Here is a 22,519-nt window from a genome sequence, read left to right as displayed (position 1 = left end):
TCCTCTTCCCCAGCATACAAGGCTTGTTTAATCAAGGTACCTTGTGGTATGTGGGCTCACCTTGGGAGGGGAGAGGATATCCTTGGAGGGGAGGGGAGGGAAGGGAAGTGAAGGGAAGGGAAGGGAAGGGAAGGAAGGACTCCACCCGCAGACAACCCTTAGAAATCTTACGCCTGGTAAACACAGGAGTGATTTGAAAAAAAGTAAAAAAACAAAAATTTCACTCATTTATCTTTCAAAAATACTTTAACAAATGTAAGTTTATTTTTAGCCCATGGCCCATGAGATCCCAGGGACTCTTGCTGTAATGTATACAACATTGAAGGGACTACTTTGTTTTGCGGATGTACATCCTTAGTTGCGAGCGTATATAACAGACGCGTATCGATTTGTACAGTCAGTGCCGAAGTTCCAGTTACCCAGTAAAGATCACTTGAAGTTACTCTCAGTCTCTGCTGCTTTATTATTTTAATGTAGTTGTGTATAGTGGTACAAACACAACAAATTGGCGACGAGAATGATGAACCTACGTCTTCCTATTCTGGCATCGCATCCAGAGGACATCGAAACTTGGAAGAAAGGAGCGAGAAGGTAGAGAAAACGGAGCACGCTTGCTAAGCTAGGCAGGGGATCTGTAAGTCAAGTGAAAAGTGCACAGGACTTGCATGACGCTAGCTAACTAGTAAAGAAAGAAAAACTGGTTTGGAAAAAAAATGGTGATGATTGGCACCATTACAGCATTTGATAGCAGCATTGAAGACTGGGCAACTTACATTGAAAGAGTGGAGTTGTACTGTGAGGCTAATGGAGTGGAGGTAGAAAAGAAAGCCACTGTTTTGCTGAGTGTTATGGGCGCAAAGACATACGGGCTGCTACGTAGTTTATTAACCCCTGAAAAGCCAGAAAACAAAACATTCAAACAAATAGTGGACACACTCCAAGACCATTTAAGCCCCAAACCACTGCTCATAGCAGAAAGATTTAAATTCCATAAACGAAACCAGAGCAAAAATGAAAGCATTTCTGAATATTTGGCAAAGTTGCACAAATTATCAGAACATTGCCAATTTGGAGTGGGCTTATCAGACGCATTGAGGGACAGATTTGTGTGTGGCATGCAAAATGAAAGCACACAAAAGAAGCTCCTGTCTGAAAAAGACCTCACATTGGAGAAGGCTCTAAGTATTGCAATATCAATGGAAGCAGCAGCACGTGGCGCTTTAGAAATTCAACAAAAATCCCTGGAATATTCAACTAATAAAATGTCACTGAAACAAGAAAAGAAGTGCTGTCGCTGTGGCAAAATGTCACATGACCACAATAACTGTTGGTTTAAAGATAAAGACTGCAGACAATGTGGCAGACGAGGGCACATTGAAAGAGTCTGCAAAGCAAATAAGAAGCCAAAAACTGATACAATACAGAGTAACAAAAAGGTACATCAAGTGACTGAAAACAAGAAACCTTTCAAAGATAGATACAAGAAGGTACACCACGTGACTGAAGACAGTTCAGATAAAGAAAAAAGTGACACAGACTCAGAGGAAGAGGATCTGGCTTGTCTAAAACTACACAGTGTGAAAGAGACAGGAGATTACAGAATAATATGGATTACTCCAGAAGTGGCAGGAGTTAGGCTGAAAATGGAGTTGGACACAGGCTCAGCTTTAACAGTGATCTCTGTACATGACTACAAACGACTGTTTTCACACATACCGCTAAGGCCAACTAAAGTCCTGTTAAAGACATACACAGGACAAAGAGTGTGCCCCAAAGGTAAAATAAAAGTGACAGTGACATACAAAGAAAAAAAAATACCGCAATTGAACCTCTATGTAGTGGAAAATGGAGGACCACCATTGCTGGGACGCGAATGGCTCAGGAAAATACAGTTGGATTGGCACACCATCCAAGCACTGTTTGTGTCAGCAAAGGAGGACAGCAACGCCACTCCTGAGAGACTGTCACAAATACTCTCTGACTCTCAGGAAGTGTTCAAGAAGGGAATAGGAACATTAAGGGCATGAAAGCAAAAATTAAGATTGAGGAGAACGCAAATCCAAAGTTCCACAAGGCCAGACCAGTGCCTTATGCAATTCGCCCTTCAGTAGAAGCAGAGCTGGAGAACTTGGAGCAGTTAGGGGTCCTGTCCAAGGTGGATTGGAGTGAATGGGCCACACCTATAGTTCCAGTGATGAAGAAAACCTCCAGCACAAAACCAGGAAAGCCAAGAAAAGTGCGCATCTGCGGAGACTTTAAAGTGACTGTTAACCCAGTCCTCCACACAGTACAGAACCCATTGCCTCGCATTGAGGACATCTTTGCTTCCCTGTCAAGAGGGGAACGCTTCACAAAGATTGACTTGGCCCAGGCCTATCTCCAAATGGAAATTGATGATGCATCAAAGAAATACCTGACAATAAATATGCACAAAGGCCTTTACCAGTACAATCGGCTGGTATTCGGAATAGCATCAGCTCCTGCAACCTGGCAAAGGGCAATGGACCAAGTCCTGCAGGGGATCCCAGGTACTCAGGCCTAGAAATTGGGTTGAGGCGTCAAACTGGCGCCAAGTTCGCCTGAGCGCAGGATTTAGCGCAGCGTTCGAGTCTTCAGCGATCGTCCAATATTCAGTTTCATTGCCCCTAGAGGGAGACGGGGCGAGGCTCGAGGCGCTCCGCGTCCCTCTTAGGGCGCTGAAACTGAATATCGCAGCGCAACGTGCCACAGCGCCACACGCTGCGGTACTGCAGGCCTTCCTCCCATTGTTAAGGGGGAGGGGCCTGCAACAGCGGGATCCCTGATCGCGAGTGCTGGCAAACAAGCCCGGCACCAAGGAGAAGTGCCGGGCTCTCGGGAAACAGCTGGCAATGCCGCGGGGGGGGCGTCAGGAGGCCGGGGACGGAGGTGCTGGCAGGCGGCCACCAAAAAAGGCGGCCGCCCCGCACCTCCACCTTAACTTGCGTCGCTGCCGGCACAGTAAGGCCCCGTGAACCGGGTGCGGGTAGCGAACGGCGCAACTGCGGCGTTCGCAACCAAATATCGTGAACGGGGTGCGAATGGGGCATTGCGCACACCAATGACGTCATCGGTGGCGGCACAGTGCAAAAGGCTAACGCCACCATTATCGCCCCAACTCAATATCGTGGGAAGCGCAGCCAGTGGCGCTACAGCCACTGCCTGCCTCATTAGGCGCTAATAAGTGGCGCTACTCACCCAATTTCTCCCCCTCAGTGTTATCTTGATGACATCATCATTACTGGCACGAATGACAACGACCACCTTTCCAACCTTGAACAGGTGCTCATCAGGTTACGGGAGTATGGGCTCCGAGCAAACCGAGACAAGTGTGAGTTTTTCTAAAAGGAAATCTCATACTGTGGACATGTGATCGACAAGGACGGTTTACACAAGTCTCCAGACAAGATTGAAGCTGTGATTAATGCACCAACACCTGAAAATGTGTCTCAGTTGAGATCATATCTTGGACTGGTGAACTACTATCACAAGTTCTTGCCCAACCTATCCACAGTGTTACATCCACTAAATGCACTGCTACAGACAGGGTCACAATGGAAGTGGAGTGACAGCTGTGAACAAGCTTTTTAAGAGAGTAAAAGACTCATTATTTCAGAAGAGGTGCTAGCTCACTTTGACCCATCCTTACCTATTCGACTGGCATGTGATGCTTCACCCCATGGCATTGGTGCTGTGTTGTCACATAGTTCCCAGACGGCTCAGAAAGACCAATAGCCTTTGCCTCAAGATCATTGACTACAGCTGAACGCAATTATGCACAGATTGACCGAGAAGCCCTCAGCCTTGTGTGGGGAGTCAAGAAATTCAACCACTACTTGTATGGTCAACAGTTTACACTGTTAACTGACCACCAGCCTCTCGTTTCAATCTTCAACCCAAGGAAGGGCGTTCCAGTGATGACGGCACAACGGCTGCAGCGATGGTCACTCTTCCTAGGGGCTCACTTGTATGACATTGAATACAAGGGGACCAAGCAACATGGCAACGCTGATGGTTTGTCATGTTTACCACTGCCGACCTCAGAGAGAACCACAACAGTTGACTCAGCAGAGGTATTTCACACAACAATAGTTGAGCAGCTACCAGTGACAAACTCCCTCATTGAAAGAGAAACATGCAATGACCCTACATTGTCAAAAGTTTATGACATCACTGTGAAGGGATGGCCAGCGCATGGTGACTTATTGTTTCCAGCATTCTCAGCTGGGAGGGAGCAGTTATCAGTGTGTCGGGGAACACTGATGTGCGGCTCATGAGTTGTGATTCCTTCCAAGCTTCGTGACCGAGTGCTAGATGAACTGCATGAAGGCCACTTAGGTACAGTAAAGATGAAAAGCCTTGCCCATGGTTACGTGTGGTGGCCGGGAATTGACAAACAGATCGAGGACCTGACAAAGAGCTGCTCAGGATGTCAAAAGGTCCAGAACGCACCACCACGAGCCCCTCTCCATCCATGGGAATGGCCCTCATCACCATGGCAACGTGTGCACATCGACTTTGCTGGACTGTTCATGGACTCCATGTTCTTGATTGCAGTCGATGCACATTCCAAATGGCCCAAGGTCATTAAAATGAAATTAACCACATCTGAAAAGACCATTTCAGTCCTGAGGACCATGTTCACTAGAAATGGCCTAGCAGAACAAATCTGCACAGACAATGGACGACAATTTGTCTCTGACGAATTCCAAGGTTTCATGAGGAAAAATGGAATCAAGCACTACACATCTGCCCCATACCATCCAGCTACAAATGGCTTGGCAGAAAGATTCGTAAAGACTTTCAAGAAGGCCATCAAAACAATGTACAGCGAGAATCTACCACTGCAACACAAGATAGACAATTTCCTCTTTGCTTATCAGAACGCAGTACACGCAGCCACTAATCAGACTCCAGCGATGATGTTTCTGAACAGGAACCTGAGATCTCGCATGGACCTTCTTAAACCGAATGTACGTCTTGATGTAGAGAACAAACAGTTCAAACATTTGAATGCTAAGCCAACAAGAAGCTTCGGTGTGGGACAGTCAGTTCTTGCTCGTGATTTCCGGATGGAAAAGTGGCAACCAGGGACAATATCCACAAGAGAGGGACCACTGATGTATACAGTGGATGTGGGAGAGAACGTTTTGAGATGTCATGTGGACGAAATTCTGGATGTTCAGGTGGAAAACACCCCTATACCTCGCCCAGACTCACCTGACATGGAAACAGACACACTTGATTCATCAGCATCAGCACCAGCCTCATCCACAGCTGAGAGCTCTACCTGTGCTAATAGCTCACCTGATGCACCTGTACCTGTACAGTCTCATTCCCCAAAGCAAAAGAGTTTGGAGAGATGTTACCCAGAGAGGCAGAGGAAGCCTCCCCAGAGACTTGACTTGTAAAAGGGCTGTTGACAAAATAAATGTTATGTTGGAATTTGAATTTTGTTACTTTTAAGAAAACAAAAAGGTTACTGTAAAGACAGGCTCTGTATGTTAATTATAGAAATTTTGCGTTAATATACTATTAAACTAAAGGGGGAGGAAGTGTAATGTATACAACATTGAAGGGACTACTTTGTTTTGCGGATGTACATCCTTAGTTGCGAGCGTATATAACAGACGCGTATCGATTTGTATAGCTGAGGAGTTTAAAACTGGCGGCAGTTGAAAAGCGGCGGCTGATTCAGCGAGGCGAGGCCCGACCAGAGCGGACCTGCGAGGGAGCAGTGAGCAGTTGAGGAGTTTAAAACCGGCGGCAGTTGAAAAGCGGCGGCTGATTCAGCGAGGCGAGGCCCGACCAATTCAGCAGCAGGGGAGAGAGGTAAAAAGTAATCCAAGTGTGACGTCACCAGGAAGCAGGTAAGTGATTGGTTGGTGAGTATTTCTTTCTTTCTCCTTTACATTACAAGCTTAAATTCTGCGGTTTATATTTTCTTGGGGCTCTGTGGTGTGGTGGGGACAGTTGGTAAATAAGCGCCCTAGAGTATATCTTTAACTGGTGGTATTGAATTAATTTAAATTAATTAAAGGGGTAAGTCATGCCAGGAGAGCCCAGCCCCGTGTTATGCTCCTCTTGCTCTATGTGGGAATTCAGGGACGCTGCCAGTGTCCCTGACAACCACGTGTGCCAGAAATGCATCCAGCTGCAGCTACTAACGGGCCGTATGGAGGCGCTGGAGCTGCGGATGGATGGGTTGTGGAGCATTCACAATGCTGAGAGGGTCGTGGATTACACGTTTGATGAGTTGGTTACGCCGCAGGGTAGGGCTGCACAAGCAGAAGTGAAATGGGTGACCACCAGGTGGAGCAATAGAAGCAGGCATGTAGTGCAGGGGACCCCTGTGGCCATCCCCCTTTCAAACAGGTATACCAGTTTGGATACTGTTGAGGGGGATGACTCACCAGGGGAAGGCGGCGGCAGCCAACTTCCCGGCACCGGGGGTGCTTCTGCTGCTCAGGAAGGGAGGAAAAAGAGTGGGAGAGTAATAGTGGTAGGGGATTCTATCGTAAGGGGAACAGATAGGCATTCCTGTGGCCGTAGACGTGACTCCAGGGTGGTTTGTTGCCTCCCTGGTGCCAGGGTCAAGGATGTCACTGAACGGCTGCAGGGCTTCCTGAAGGGGGAGGGTGAACAGGCAGAGGTCGTGGTTCACATTGGGACCAACGACATAGGTAGGAAGAGGGATGAGGTCCTGCAGCAAGAATTTGGGGAGCTAGGTAGCAGATTAAATAGTAGGACCTCAAAGGTTGTAATCACTGGATTACTCCCGGTGCCACGTGCTGGTGAGTATAGGAATAGCAGGAGAGAGCAGATGAATGCGTGGCTAATGAGTTGGTGCAGGAGGGAGGGCTTTAGTTTCCTGGATCACTGGGCCTGCTTCTGGGGAAGGTGGGACTTGTACAAGTCGGACGGGTTGCACCTGAACCAGAGCGGGACAAATATCCTTGCGGGGAGGTTTGCTAGCACTGTTCGGGGGGGATTAAACTAAAACGGCAGGGGGTTGGGAACCTGAGCAGGGAGACAGAGGAAAGGAAAACAGGGTTAAAAGCAAAAGATAGGAAGGAGAAAAACAAAAGTGGCAGTCAGAGAAATCAACGGTTTAAATCAAACATGGCCACAGTAAATAATAATTCTAATAGGTCTAAGAGCGTTAAAAAAAACAAGCCTGAAGGCTTTGTGTCTTAATGCGAGGAGCATTTGTAATAAGGTGGATGAATTGGCTGCGCAAATAGAGGTAAATGAATATGATTTGGTTGGGATTACGGAAACATGGCTCAAGGATGGCCAAGACTGGGAACTCTACATCCAGGGGTATTCGATATTCAGGAAAGATAGGCAAAAAGGAAAGGGAGGTGGGGTAGCATTACTGGTTAAAGAAGGGATTAATACAATTGTAATGAAGGATATTAGCTCTGATGATGTGGAATCTGTATGGGTAGAATTGAGAAATACTAAGGGGAAAAAAACATTAGTGGGAGTGGTATATAGACCTGCAAACAGTAAGGCAGAGGTTGGGGATGGCATTAAAAGGGAAATTAAAGAAGCGTGCAATAAGGGCACAGCAGTCATCATGGGTGACTTTAATCTACATATAGATTGGGCCATCCAAATTAGTAACAATACTGGGGAGGAGGAATTCCTGGAGTGTTTACGGGATGGTTTCCTGGACCAATATGTCGAGGAACCAACCAGAGATCAGGCCATCTTAGATTGGGTATTATGTAACGAGAAAGGATTAATTAGCAATCTTGTTGTACGAGGCCCCTTGGGTCAGAGCGATCATAATATGATCGAATTCTTCATAAAGGTGGAGAATGAAGTAGTTGACTCAGAGACAAGGGTCCTCAATTTAAATAAAGGAAACTACGATGGTCTGAGGAGCGAGTTGGGTAGAATTGATTGGGGAATGGCACTCAAAGGGTTGACAGTGGATAGGCAATGGCAAACATTCAAAGACCGAATGGATGAGCTACAGAATTTGTTCATCCCAGTTTGGCATAAAAATAAAACAAAAAAGGTGACTCAACCGTGGCTAACAAGGGAAATTAGAGATAGCATAAGATCCAAGGAGAGGACATATAAATTGGCTAGAAAAAGCAATAATCCTGAGGATTGGGAGCAGTTTAGGATTCAACAAAGGAGGACAAAGGGATTAATTAAGAAAGGGTCAATAGAATATGAGAGTAAGCTAGCAGAGAACATAAAAACTGACTGTAAAAGCTTTTATAGATATGTGAAGAGAAAAAGATTGGTGAAGTCAAACGTAGGTCCCTTACAGTCAGAATCAGGGGAATTTATAATGGAAAACAATGAAATGGCAGACCAACTAAATACATACTTTGGTTCTGTCTTCACAAAGGAGGACACAAATAACCTCCCAGAGATGCCAGAGAACATAGGGTCTAATGAGAGGGAGGAACTGAAAGAAATCTGTATTTGTAGGGAAATGGTGTTAGGAAAATTGATGGGACTGAAGGCTGATAAATCCCCAGGGCCTGATGGTCTAGATTCCAGGGTACTTAAGGAAGTGGCCCTTGTAAGATTCGAAATTTTCAGCAAAAATCACGCAAGAAAACCGGATAAAATAAGACTGTTTATTGACCAAAGTAAGCTTGCACAGAAAAACCTTTGATAAAAGGGCATACAAAATGGCCGCCGGGCCGCGTGATCAGTTTTCTGGACCATTTTATTTCTGTTACTGCAAGCCAGACAGGCTTGTGGATTGAAGACAGTAAGCCCGCGAAAGCCAGTATCTGGGAACCGAAACTCAGAGAAACAGCATACATATTCAATGGATTCTAAGTACAGGATGGGGCCCATCAAGATATGGGCGGGCAATGCAAAAACACTTATACCCATTTATTGTACAATGGAGAAACCGTTTAGCAGCCATCAAGGAAAATCTCCGGACCGATCAATATGCGAACCGAGTCGCGATGACAATGTAAAACACATTAAAAGACATTATCGGCCAGGAAGGCCAGTTAAGTTATCACCGGCTCCCGTTACAAGACAAAGCGCCCCTGCAGAGATTTCTGCCCGCCAAAATTAATACAAAGACAGGACTATGATTTGGCGGGAGATAAGACTGTCCCAAAAGAGTATAACTATGGATTGAAAGTCCATCTAAGTTACTTCGTACTTCACTTCACTGATGCTTCTTGCTGGGCGACTTCAGACTTCTACTTCTTCAAGAACTTCTTCTACAAGGAACGAACGAAGGACGGACGGTGCCAGGATCGGCGCCTCTTCCACTTCGATAGATGCGGAATCGATGAAGACGTTTCGTCTTTTTAAAGACGGACAATTTCGGTGAAAAGACAACGTGGTCGGTGTTCAGCCAAACAAGGCTCGGCCACGACGAGAAGACGATGAGGGTGTCCCGGGTACTGGGGTCGGGAGATCATCGACGACCCAGGCCGACGGAGAAGAAACCCTCTGGAGAACCGACGATCCAGGCCGGAGAGATTCTCCCATTTGCATGCAGTTCTTCAACAGCCTGCAGCTGAAGGTCTGCTCCATGAACCCAAATCCACAATAGTGGAGCTCAACCTTGACGAGCGCTCATCGAGGCTGTGTCTACCCCACCGCCTCGAGGGAGAGAGAATATCGACTGCGCCAGAAGTTTCCAAATCCACGTGATGACGGAAAGCGGTGCCAAAAGGCTGCGAACCCCCTTTTTCGCGATTTCGAGAGTGGTGAGCATGATCCCAAGTTCCCCAGGTCGAAACTTAGTTTAGGTATAGGGGAGGGAGTTAAGGGTAATCGTAATGTGTTTTCCCTTTTACGATGTGCTGTGTGTTCCCCATTTCCATAGAGTCAAGTTCATAAATTTGTGCATGATTGTAGTAACTTTAATCTGTGCCTATGACATGTATTTTGTAATGCTTCAAACTGTTTAAAAATAAAAGCATCCATTTCGTGCTATTCAACCTGGTCTATTGAGTTCTTTCTCTGCACTACTGTTCTCTGCACCTAAGTCCAAGGTCTAGAACCGTAGGGGGAGTGGGTCGAACCACTCAAGGGTAATTATTGCACGAAGCCTGGCAGGAGACCAGAAAGAGCAAGAGAAACCCCCTACACCCTAGAGATAGTAGATGCATTGCTGGTCATCTTCCAGAACTCGATAGACTCTGGATTGGAGGGTAGCTAATGTTACCCCACTATTCAAAAAAGGTGGTAGAGAAAAAGCGGGGAATTATAGACCAGTAAGCCTGACATCGGTAGTGGGGAAAATGCTAGAGTCCATTATAAAAGATGTAATAGCAGAGCACTTGGAAAGCAGTGACAGGATCGGACAAAGTCAACATGGATTTACAAAAGGTAAATCATGCTTGACTAATCTACTGGAATTTTTTGAGGATGTAACTGGTAAAATAGATAAGGGAGAACCAGTAGATGTGGTGTATTTGGACTTTCAGAAGGCTTTCGATAAGGTCCCACATAAGAGATTAGCGTGCAAAATTAAGGCACATGGGATTGGGGGCAAGGTATTGACTTGGATAGAGAACTGGTTGGCGGACAGAAAGCAAAGAGTTGGAATAAACGGGTCGTTTTCCGAGTGGCAGGTAGTGACTAGTGGGGTACCGCAAGGATCGGTCCTAGGACCCCAGCTGTTCACAATATATATTAATGATCTGGACGAGGGAATTGGATGTAATATCTCCACATTTGCAGACGACACAAAGCTGGGTGGGAGGGTAAGCTGTGAGGAGGATGTCGTGAAACTCCAGTATGATTTGGACAGGTTGGGTGATTGGGCAGAAACATGGCAAATGCACTATAATGTGGATAAATGTGAGGTTATCCACTTTGGTGGCAAAAACAGGAAGGCAGACTATTATTTGAATGGCAATAGATTGGGAGAAGGGGAAGTGCAAAGAGACCTGGGTGTTATTGTGCACCAGTCGCTGAAGTTAAGCATGCAGGTGCAGCAGGCGGTTAAGAAGGCAAATGGTATGTTGGCCTTCGTAGCATAAGAACATAAGAACATAAGAAATAGGAGCAGGAGTAGGCCAATTGGCCCCTCGAGCCTGCTCCGCCATTCAATAAGATCATGGCTGATCTGATCCTAACCGCCAATCCACTATGACAGGACTATCTCCTGAATCTAACAGCATTAGACACACGAAAAACAGGAGCAGGATCAGGCTACACGGCCCCTGGGCCCGCTCCGCTGCCCACAGGGCCATGACCTATCCGAACCTAGACTCATGTCCAAATTCCTGCCCGCTCCCCGTAACCCTTAATTCCCTTTTCTACTAGGAAACTGTCTATTTCTGTTTTAAATTTATGTAATGATGTAGCTTCGACAGCTTTTTGGGGCAGCATATTCCATGGACCTACCACCCTCTGAGTGAAGTAGTTCCTCCTCATCTCAGTTTTGAAAGAGCAGCCCCTTATTCTAAGACTATGCCCCCTAGTTCTAGTTTCACCCATCATCTGGAACATCCTCCCTGCATCCACCCGATCCAACCCCTTCATAATCTTATATGTTTCAATAAGATCGCCTCTCATTCTTCTGAACTCCAATGAGTAGAGTCCCAATCTACTCAACCTCTCCTCATATGTCCATCCCCTCATCCCCGGGATTAATCGAGTGAACCTTCTTTGTACTGACTCGAGAGCAAGTATGTCCTTTCTTAAGTATGGACACCAAAACTGTATGCAGTATTCCAGGTGCGGTCTCACCAATACCTTGTACAACTGAAGCAATACCTCCCTATTTTTATATTCTATCCCCCTAGCAATGAAAGCCAACATTCCATTGGCCTTCTTAATCACTTGCTGCACCTGCATACTAACCTTTTGAGTTTCGTGCACCAGGACCCCCAGATCCCTTTGTACTTCAGTACTTTCAAGTTTCTTGCCATTAAGATAATAACTTGCTCTACGATTTTTCCTGCCAAAGTGCATAACCTCACACTTTCCAGTATTGTATTCCATCTGCCAAATCTCTGCCCACTTACTTAGCCTGTCTATGTCCCCTTGCAGGTTTTTTATGTCCTCCTCACTCACTACTTTCCCTCCCATCTTAGTATCATCTGCAAACTTTGATGTGTTACACTCGGTCCCCTCCTCCAAATCGTTAATATAGATTGTAAAGAGTTGGGGACCCAGCACTGACCCCTGCGGAACACCACTGGTTACTGATTGCCAGTCTGAATATGAACCATTTATCCCAACTCTCTGCCTTCTGTTAGATAGCCAATCCTCTATCCATGCCAGAATATTACCCCCAATCCCGTGATTTTTTATCTTAAGCAATAATCTTTTGTGTGGCACCTTGTCAAATGCCTTTTGGAAGTCTAAATACACTACGTCCACTGGTTCCCCTTTATCCACCCCATATGTTACTTCCTCAAAGAACTCCAGCAAATTTGTCAAACATGACTTCCCCTTCATAAAACCATGCTGACTTTGTCTTATTAAATTATGATTATCCAAATGTCCTGTTACTGTCTCCTTAATAATGGACTCCAAAATTTTACCTACCACAGATGTTAGGCTAACCGGTCTATAGTTTCCAGCCTTCTGTCTACTGCCCTTTTTAAATAAGGGTGTTACATTAGCAGTTTTCCAGTCTGCCGGGACCTTTGCTGAGTCCAGGGAGTTTTGGAAGATTATTACCAATGCATCCACAATCCCTACCGCCACTTCCCTCAAAACCCTGGGATGTAAGCCATCAGGTCCAGGTGATTTATCCGCCTTGAGTCCCATTATTTTACCAAGTACTACTTCCTAGCAAGAGGGTTCGAGTACAAGAACAAGGATGTCTTGTTGCAGTTGTACAGGGCCTTGGTGAGACTGCACCTTGAGTATTGTGTGCAGTTTTGGTCACCTTATCTGAGGAAGGACGTTCTTGCCATGGAAGGAGTGCAGCGAAGATTCACCAGGCTGATACCTGGGATGGCAGGAATGACGTACGAGGAGAGATTGTGTCGATTGGGCTTATACTCACTGGAGTTTAGAAGATTGAGAGGGGATCTCATCGAAACCTATAAAATTCTGTCAGGTCTGGACAGACTAGATGCAGAAAGGATGTTTCTGATGGCCGGGGAGTCCAGAACCAGGGGTCATAGTCTAAGGATAGCGGGTAAGCCATTTAGGACTGAAATGAGGAGGAATTTCTTCACCCAGAGAGTGGTGAACCTGTGGAAGTCTCTGCCACAGAGGGCGGTGGAGGCCAGTTCATTAAATATATTGAAGAAAGAGTTGGATATATTTCTTGAGGCTAAAGGGATCAAGGGATATGGGGAGAAGTCAGGGACAGGGTACTGAATTTGGATTATCAGCCATGATCTCATTGAATGGCGGAGCAGGCTCGAAGGGCATTATGGCCTACTCCTGCTCCTATCTTCTATGTTTCTATGTCAGTGCCGAAGTTCCAGTTACCCAGTAAAGATCACTTGAAGTTACTCTCAGTCTCTGCTGCTTTATTATTTTATGTAGTTGTGTATAGCGGTACAAACACAACACTTGTGAACCACATGCGCCTCTGGGATACGTGGGCCCTGCGCATTTCGAGTTGGAGAGACCCAGGAGCAGAAGTATACGCACCTCAGTAGCCCTCAGGTAAGTCCGTAGATCTTTTCCCAGATTGCAGGCTTCCGCACGCGGGAAGCCTCCGATCGGAAAATACGGCCCATTATGTTATGGTAATTATAGCTATAAATACAGCTGTATTTGTATACCTATGTACAAACTGACAGATATGATTCTCTAAAGCCTTTCACTTTATTGAAAAATTATTCCGTGAACTCAGTACTGAATGTGGCTGGGTGATTGAGTTGCTTCTTCTCCGCAGAGTTAATTATGGTAACTGTGAAAAGCTCCCTGAAGCAAACAGAAAGGTAATACCTGTGGATGAGCCCACACTGAGTGCAGCTATCTTCTGGTAGTTCCTACACAAGTAATGGTGCCAAGTCTAGTGAGATAATCAAATCTCCTGCAGTTACTACCATTCATTACCATAACATTCAACTACAATAAAAGTCTTAGTGGTGGACCACTCAGTGCAAAGAATCACAGTGAAGTGGGGTACGACATCAATTAGTCCTACTCATGGGCCCATCGATTGCAACTAGCACGGCTCACAGGTACTCTTTAACACTGCTGTCTGATTCACCCAGGAGCAGTCCCCCCAGTAGGATTGTGGACATGAGCTTTCATTTAATATCTCCACCTCTTTGCCTATAAACTCCTGCCCCAACATTAAGATGTAGATGCTACCACACCATTAAATGGTGTGTAACACCAACCACGGCCCTTACCACACAGTGCTATGTCACTTCATCATGCCATACCTTTATGGACTTCCTTATTTTCATTTGGAATATGCCAGTAAAAAAAAATTATATGTATTGAGTGGTGGAATAGATAGAGGGATGGCTCAAGGTTAAAAGAAAATCAGACATTAAGAGTGAATGGATTTTCCTCAGATTTATAAGATGTAGCTTATCATGTGATTGAGAGATCAGTGCTGAGACCTCCCTTGTTCTCTTCTTTCATAACAAATTTGAAAATAGGAAGAGAGAATAATAGCTGATGATACCTGACGTAAGAAAACTACTAGGCACTTGGTCTAAGCGTTAAACAAAGCTTTAATCAACCGTTTTACAACATGGAAGTCTAGTTGTGTCCTTCACTAGTTCCTGTTAAGAATGTCCTGCGCAAGCTGGGCCCGTGCCCGCGTATTTATACTCTCCCTGGATAGCACCACCCGCAGGCCATTCAGTATTATTTCTTAAGTCTTTCTTTCATGAATGACTGATTAATATCAATACCAAGTTTGAGGAAGGGGCAACTATCATGAAGAGTGTGGAAGACTGCAGAAGGGCATTAAACAGGCTAGAGGTATGCACAGTTCAGCATAGATAAATCTGAAGTAGTGTACTTTGGAAATAACACAGATTGGAAATATACTGCCTGTGGTAACATTCTCAGTGCAACAAAGGAGCAAAGTGATCTCGAGTTACAGATCTTTAAAAACAACATTGCAAGTGGAAGAAAGCCTTAAAAACACCAAATTCTGTGTTTAAATATATAGGATTATAAAAACAAGCAAGTAAAGAGGAATTGTCGAAGACATCGGCTGGGCTGCAGTTGGAGAGCTGTTTACAGCTCAGAGCCTCCCATTATAGACAGGATGCTGGAATAATGGAAAAATGCACGTGGATTTACAACAACTATTTGCATTTATATAGCACTTTTAACGTAGTAAAACATCCCAAGGTGTTTCATAGGAAAGCTATCAAACAAATTTTGACACTGAGCCACATAAGGAGATAGTAGGTCAGGTTTGTCAAAGAGATAGCTTTTAAGGAATGTCTTAAAGGAGGTGAGAGAGGTAGAGAAGCAGAAAGGCTTAGGGAGGAAGTTCCAGAGCGTAGGGCCCAGGCAGCTGAAGGCACAGCCACCAATGGTGGAACGATTAAAATCGGGGATGCACAAGAGGGCAGAATTGGAGGAGCGCAGATATCTTGAAGGGTTGTAGGACTGGAGGAGCAGACAGAGATAGGGAGGGTCGAGGCATGGAGAGGTTTGAAAACAAGGATGAAAATTTTTTAATTGAGGCATTGTCGGACTGTGAGCCAATGTAGGTCAGCAAGCACAGGAGTGATGGGTGAACAGGACTTGGTGTGAATTAGGATACGGGCAGCAGAGGTTTGGATGCATTTGGCTTCATTAAGGGAGAATGTGTCATCACTCCTCAGCCAGGTTTCCAACAAGGCCACGTTGTCGATGCCATCATCCACGATATGCTCATGGATAGTAAGGGCCTTGTTTGCAAGTGAATGTAAATGCTGAAGGAAGATGAGGAGAGGGGAGCTGATAGCTGATGCACTGGCAGAGTCCACAGGGTCAGCGCTGGGAGGGATGAGTGTGATGAGCAGGAGATTGGCAAGATTAGCCCCCAGCGGGCACGCTGGGCGGGAAGGTCGGTGAGAGAGTAGGATGGGGCAGTTAGGGTTGCTGCTCATGAGGAGGCAGCGACGAGTGCCTCGATGGGCCCTTTGGAGAATGCCAAGCGAGGCACAGAGGTGAGCTGTAGGCTTATCTAAGAGGGAGTGAAGCTTGGGCCGGCGGCAGGAGAGTAGGAAGGTCGAGGGTGCTGAAGTGTTGGGGTAGGAATTTGGGGGAGCAGCGTACCTGAGATGTAGTACCAGGATGTTAGGAAACAGTTAAGATGAGAGACTTGAATAATTGGGTCTTTTCCTTTTATTGATATCGCTCTTGTTAAGGGCCTTGAGGTGTTTTACTATGTTAAATGCGCTATATAAATGTAAGTTGTTGTTGTTGCTCTTATAGTTGCTGGAGCAGGAAGGCTAATGGGGGTTCTAAAAATGGGATGCAAAATTGGAAAGGATTTGAGCAGATAAATAGTGAATTATTTCCACTGATAGCAAAGGGCGATATAATTTTCGGATTGTTACAAGCACAAAGGGACAGGATAGAAGAATTATTGTCAGGCAAAGAGTTACTAGAATACGGAATATATACCAAATGTAACTATTGAAGTTGCTTCATTTGAGGGAATTAGAGAAACATGTGAAATAGAAAAATGTTAAATGGCATGGGGAATGAGCAGGGAAATGGGATGAGAGATATGTGGAGTTAGCAGCAGGCGTGAGGGGCCAAATGGCACCTTCCTGTGCTGCAATTTTTTATGATTCCATGACTCGACACAGCACTGCAGCCTGGGGGTAACCCACTCCGTGCACATTACCACACAGAGCACTCTGCAATTAACCCTGTGCGTACAATGCTGCACAATGCACTCTGCAGACTGACTGTACACAGTACTGTGCAGGGCACTCTGCAGTTAACTTCCACATTACCTACTGCCACACAGGGCAAACGTGTGCGCACAGTTCCACACAAGGTATTCTGTGGGTATCTCAATCTGTGTGCAATTCTACATACGGCACTGCGTACAGAATATATCGCACGCGGTAAACATGCGCTAATGTTTCTAGAAGTTCTATATCCTTTTCCAGAAGTAGCTCAATCAGAAAAGGATGAGCAGGCTGGGTCTCTTTTCTCTTGAAAAGAGAAGGCTGAGGGGGTGACCTAATAAGGTCTTTAAAATTATGAAAAATGTTGATAGAGTGGATACAGAGAGAATGTTTCCACTTGTGGGGAAGAGCATAACTAGAGGCCATCAATGTAAGATAGTCACCAAAAAATCCAAGAGGGAATTCAGAAGAAACTTCTTTACCCAAAGAGTGGTGAGAATGTGGAACTCGCTACCACAGGGAGTGGTTGAGGCAAATAGCATAGATGCATTTAAGGGGAGGCTAGATAAGCATATGAGGGAGAAGGGAATAGAGGGTTATGCTGATAGATTTAGATGAGGAAAGACGGGAGGAGGCTCGAGTGGAGCATGAACACCGGCATGGACTGGTTGGGCCGAATGGCCTGTTTCTGTGCCGTATATCCGATGTAATCCATCAGGTCTTCATTTCCGTTCCACAGCTAGTTATACTTCAGCAATTCGCAAAATAGTCACGGGTGTGTACATTCACCAGCCAATGTGATGTTGTTGGAAGGTTCCCCTGAACGTCGCTTTCGACTGTTAATAAGGGATATGTATTTCAATTTGATCAGCTTAATCTACAACTGAGATACGATTATGAACAAAAAGCAAAATGCTGGAAATCTGAAACAAAAGCAGAAAATGCTGCTCAGCAGGTCAGGCAGTATCTGTGGAGAGTTAACGTTAAGGTCTGTACCTGAAATGTTAACTTGTCTGGGAGAACAACAAGCCACAACCTTTGAATTGTGACTATAGCATTCAGTAGAGCTTAATTCTTTTTTGATCTCTCATTTTCTCATGCTATTGGAGCTTTATCTGGCATTACATTCAACAAGGTTTTAAATAGATTCATAAGAAATTAGTCTGGCTTCAATGCTTTGCAACATTAAAGATTGATAAAAAGATGTTTATTTATTTTCTAAATGTGAAACAAGACAACATTTTTATTAAATATGTATTCTTTCACAGCTCTCCCACACATCAGATGAGTCATGTGTTGTTGCACAGGGTCCCACAGTAAGTGAATAATCACACTGCATCCAACGTTCTAATTGCTTGAGTAATCTGAGGACTAATGGCTCCCTAAAGATTAGCTCACACTGGCAAATCAAACACCATAATTACACAGTTTAATAATATAGGGAGATTCAATCCTTATCTACAGAATGATTCGACTGACCTTGAATTGTAATTTCAGATTTAAGTGATTGTCAGACACACCTGCCTGAATAAAGAATGCATTTGTTATTTATTACATGCTGGCGAAGACTTGGGTACAATGGCTGTGCAAGGAGTCCATTTCCAGGACAAAGTAAAGCACAATTATCTTCACTTCCAGTTTTGAGAATTGCTCTTTTTTCCCCACCAAGAGATTATCTTGTATTTTGTTCTTCGATTATCCTAAATCTGTGCCGAGCACCGGCAGTGGAGCAAGAGGAAGAGGAGCAACAACAGCAGCAACAACTTGTATTTATATAGCGCCTTTAATGTAGTAAAACATCCCAAGGTGCTTCACAGGAGCGTTATAAAACAAAATTTGACACCGAGCCACATAAGGCGATATTAGGGTAGATGACCAAAAGCTTTGTCAAAGAGGTAGGTTTTATTAAGCGTGTTGAAGGAGGAACGAGAGGTAGCGAGGCGGAGAGGTTTAGGGAGGGAATTCCAGAGCTTAGGGCCCAGGCAGCTGAGGGCACGGCCACTAATGGTGGAGAAATTCAAATCAGGGATGCTCAAGAGGCCAGAATTATAGGAGCACAGATTTCTTTTTTTTTATTCGTTCATGGGATGTGGGCGTCGCTGGCAAGGCCAGCATTTATTGCCCATCCCTAATTGCCCTTGATCAGGTGGTGGTGAGCCATCCTCTTGAACTGCAGAGGGCAGTTAAGAGTCAACCACATTGCTGTGGGTCTGGACCGGGTAAGGACAGTAGATTTCCTTCCCTAAAGGACATCAGTGAACCAGATGGGTTTTTACAACAATCCAGTAGGTCCATGGTCACCATTACTGATACTAGTTTTTTTAATTGCAGATTAATTAATTGAATTTAAACTCCCCAGCTGCCTGTGGTGGGATTTGAACTCACATCTGGATTAATAGTCCAGTAACATAACCACTATGTTACCATGCCCAGAGCGTTGTAAGGCTGGAGGTGATTATAGAGATAGGGAGGGGCAAGGCCGTGGAGGGATTTGAAAACAAGGATTCAGAATTTTAAAATCGAGGCGTTGTTTAACGGGAGCCAATGTAGGTCAGCGAGCATAGGGGTGATGGGTGAACTGACTTGGTGCAAATTAGGACACGCTCAGCCGAGTTTTGGAATACCAGAGTCTATTCTCTAAATCAATGATACTGCACACATACAGCAATCTTCTGATTTACATAATGTATCATCTCATACTGTAAAACTGTAGAGAAGTTACAGACAAAGCTTCTATAGATATGTGAAGAGAAAAAGATTGGTGCAGTCAAGCGTAGGTCCCTTGCAGTCAGAATCAGGGGAATTTATAATGGGGAACAAAGAAATGGCAGACCAATTAAATACATACTTTGGTTCTGTCTTCACAAAGGAGGACACAAATAACCTCCCAGAGATGTCGGGGAACATAGAGACTAATGAGAGGGAGGAATTGAATGAAATCAGTATTTGTAGGGAAATGGTGTTAGGGAAATTGACGGGATTGAAGGCCGATAAATCCCCAGGGCCTGATAATCTACATCCTAGTGTACTTAAGGAAGTGGCCCTAGAAATAGTAGATACATTGCTGGTCATCTTCCAAAATTCTATAGACTCTGGAACAGTTCCCATGGATTGAAGGATAGCTAATGTAACCCCACTATTTAAAAAAGGTGGTAGAGAGAAAATGGGGAATTATAGACCAGTAAGCCTGACATCGGTAGTGGGGAAAATGCTAGAGTCCATTATAAAAGATGTAATAGCAGAGCACTTGGAAAACAGTGACAGGATTGGACAAAGTCAACATGGATTTACAAAAGGTAAATCATGCTTGACTAATCTACTGGAATTTTTGAGGATGTGACTGGTAGAATAGATAAGGGAGAACCAGTGGATGTGGTGTATTTGGACTTTCAGCAGGCTTTCGATAAGGTCCCGCATAAGAGATTAGCGTGCAAAGTTAAAGCACACGGGATTGGGGGTAAGGCACTGTCTTGGATAGAGAACTGGTTGGCAGACAGGAAGCAAAGAATTGGAATAAACGGATCCTTTTCCGAGTGGCAGGCAGTGACTAGTGGGGTACCGCAGGGATCAGTGCTAGGACCCCAGCTATTCACAATATATATAAATGATCTAGACGAGGGAACTAGATGTAATATCTCCAAGTTTGTAGACGACACAAAGCTGGGTTGGCATGTGTGCTGTGAGGAGGATGCAGAGAAACTCCAGTATGATTTGGACAGGTTGGGTGATTGGGCAGATGCGTGGCAAATGCAGTATAATGTGGTGGCAAAAACAGGAAGACAGATTATTATCTGAAAGGCAATAGATTGGGAAAAGGGGAAGTGCAACGAGATCTGGGTGTCCTTGAAGGTAAGTATGCACGTGCAGCAGGCGGTTAAGAAGGCAAATGGTATGTTGGCCTTCATAGCGAGAGGATTCGAGTACAGGAGCAAGGATGTCTTGTTACAGTTTTACAGGGCCTTGGTGCGACCACACCTTGAGTATTGTGTGCAGATTTGATCACCTTATCTGAGGAAGGATGTTCTTGCCATGGAGAGAGTGCAGCAAAGATTCACCAGACTTGTAGTGTATGTATCCGTCCACCTTTAAGAAAGCCATTGTATGTAACCGTTCACCTTTAAGAGAACTATTTTAGGTGTGGCACTACTTTGTTGGCTTCTGTATACTGTAATACCGACGGTGACCACACCGGTATATAAGTGCTGTGTCAGGATTTATTTGGCAGATTCGCCCTGACCTTCGAATAGTAAAGTCCTGTTTTAAGTTACTCTGGTAGTCTGTGTATTAATTAACTAAACAACTCACAGACTTTACAGTGGCGACGAGTCCAATCGTACCCTGTGGCAACAATACTTCCGAAGCAGTTAACGAGCGTCGAGAAGAGGCAACCGCCCTCGTCATTCTGCTGGGAGAAAACTTGAGTCTGCAGAGCTGGAAAGGAGGAAGAATTCAGAGACAAAGACTTCCATCAGCAACAGGCACTGACTGTCCCTTCTGCCACGGTGAGGAGTGAGCCGATCAGCACGAGAAGCAAGCCGGCCACGGTGACTGTGAGTAAGGGAAAAGTAAAAAGAATAACCGGAGGATAAGGGCGGTGCACTCGACCACAGTCGAGGGGGAAAGGAGCCGGACAAAAGTCGGGTCCAGAGGCGCTGAGACTGGGGCAGCGTGGAGCAAGGAAGCCGCGGTACAGACAGGCTGGGGGACGCAACGGCGTCGTGAGACAGCTAGACCGCGACCGGCGAAAAAGGCTGGGCAGCGACCGAAGTCACGAAGCGCTGCGACCGGGAGCGTAGGCGCGGGAAGAGATAAACTCAGCCGCAGCCGGGGAGGGAAGCACCGGACTGCGAGAGGGCTGGGAGGCGCGATTGGGAGCCGAGTGAGCGGGAGAGGCAGAGCCGACCAAGGGGGAACTGAGCGAGAGCCAGTCCAGCGGCTGAAACTGTTCTCCATCAACGGGGTGTACCCAGCGCCGGTAGAGCCGAGCGAGCGGGAGAGAGACAGAGCCCGAGCAAGGGGAACCGAGCGAGAGCCAGCCCAGCAGCTGAAACTGTTCGCCGTCAACGGGGTGTACCCAGCGCCGGTTGCCCTGCCAAGAAAAGGGAAAGCCCTGAAGCCGACGCGCAGGCTGTGAACCTGAAAGCCAGCGGCCGTCGCCCGTGGGGAAAGTGTACCCCTCCCGCTAGGGAAGAAACGTGGGAAGCCGCCATTAGGTGGGGAAGAAGACAGAAGCGGGAAACCGCCATTGAAGTGGGCGGGGAGAGAAGATAAGCGCGGGAAACCGCCATTTTCGCGGGAACCGCCATCTTGGAAAAAAAAATAAAAGAAAATTTAAAGAAATAATTCGTGGTGTTATCAGGAAGAGAGGAAGATGCCTAAGCGTGGTAACATCAACGATTTTAATTCCGAGGTAGAAGACTGGGCCACGTATGTGGAACGCATTGAGATCTATTGTGAGGCCAACAAAATAGAAGAAGATGACAAAGCTATAACCTTGCTAAACTCGATGGGCGCGAAGACATACGGGCTCTTGAAGCATCTACTAGCACCAGATCAGACTTTCGGTGATATTGTGACTGTTCTGAAGGATCACTTGAACCCCACACCGTTGATGTTGGCGGAACGATTCAAATTCTATGCGAGAACGCAAAGGAAAGACGAAAGCAACGCAGAATACTTGGTCGAACTGCGTAGACTAGCGAAACACTGCCAGTTTGGAGGGAATCTGACAGAGGCATTGCGAGACAAGT

The sequence above is a fragment of the Somniosus microcephalus genome, chromosome 24, assembly GCF_052327205.1.
Source record: "Somniosus microcephalus isolate GS21.2 chromosome 24, FLI_Smic_1.0, whole genome shotgun sequence".
Lineage (NCBI taxonomy): Eukaryota > Metazoa > Chordata > Chondrichthyes > Squaliformes > Somniosidae > Somniosus > Somniosus microcephalus.
The sequence above is the reverse complement of the archived record's forward strand: the minus strand, read 5'-3'. Positions refer to the sequence as shown.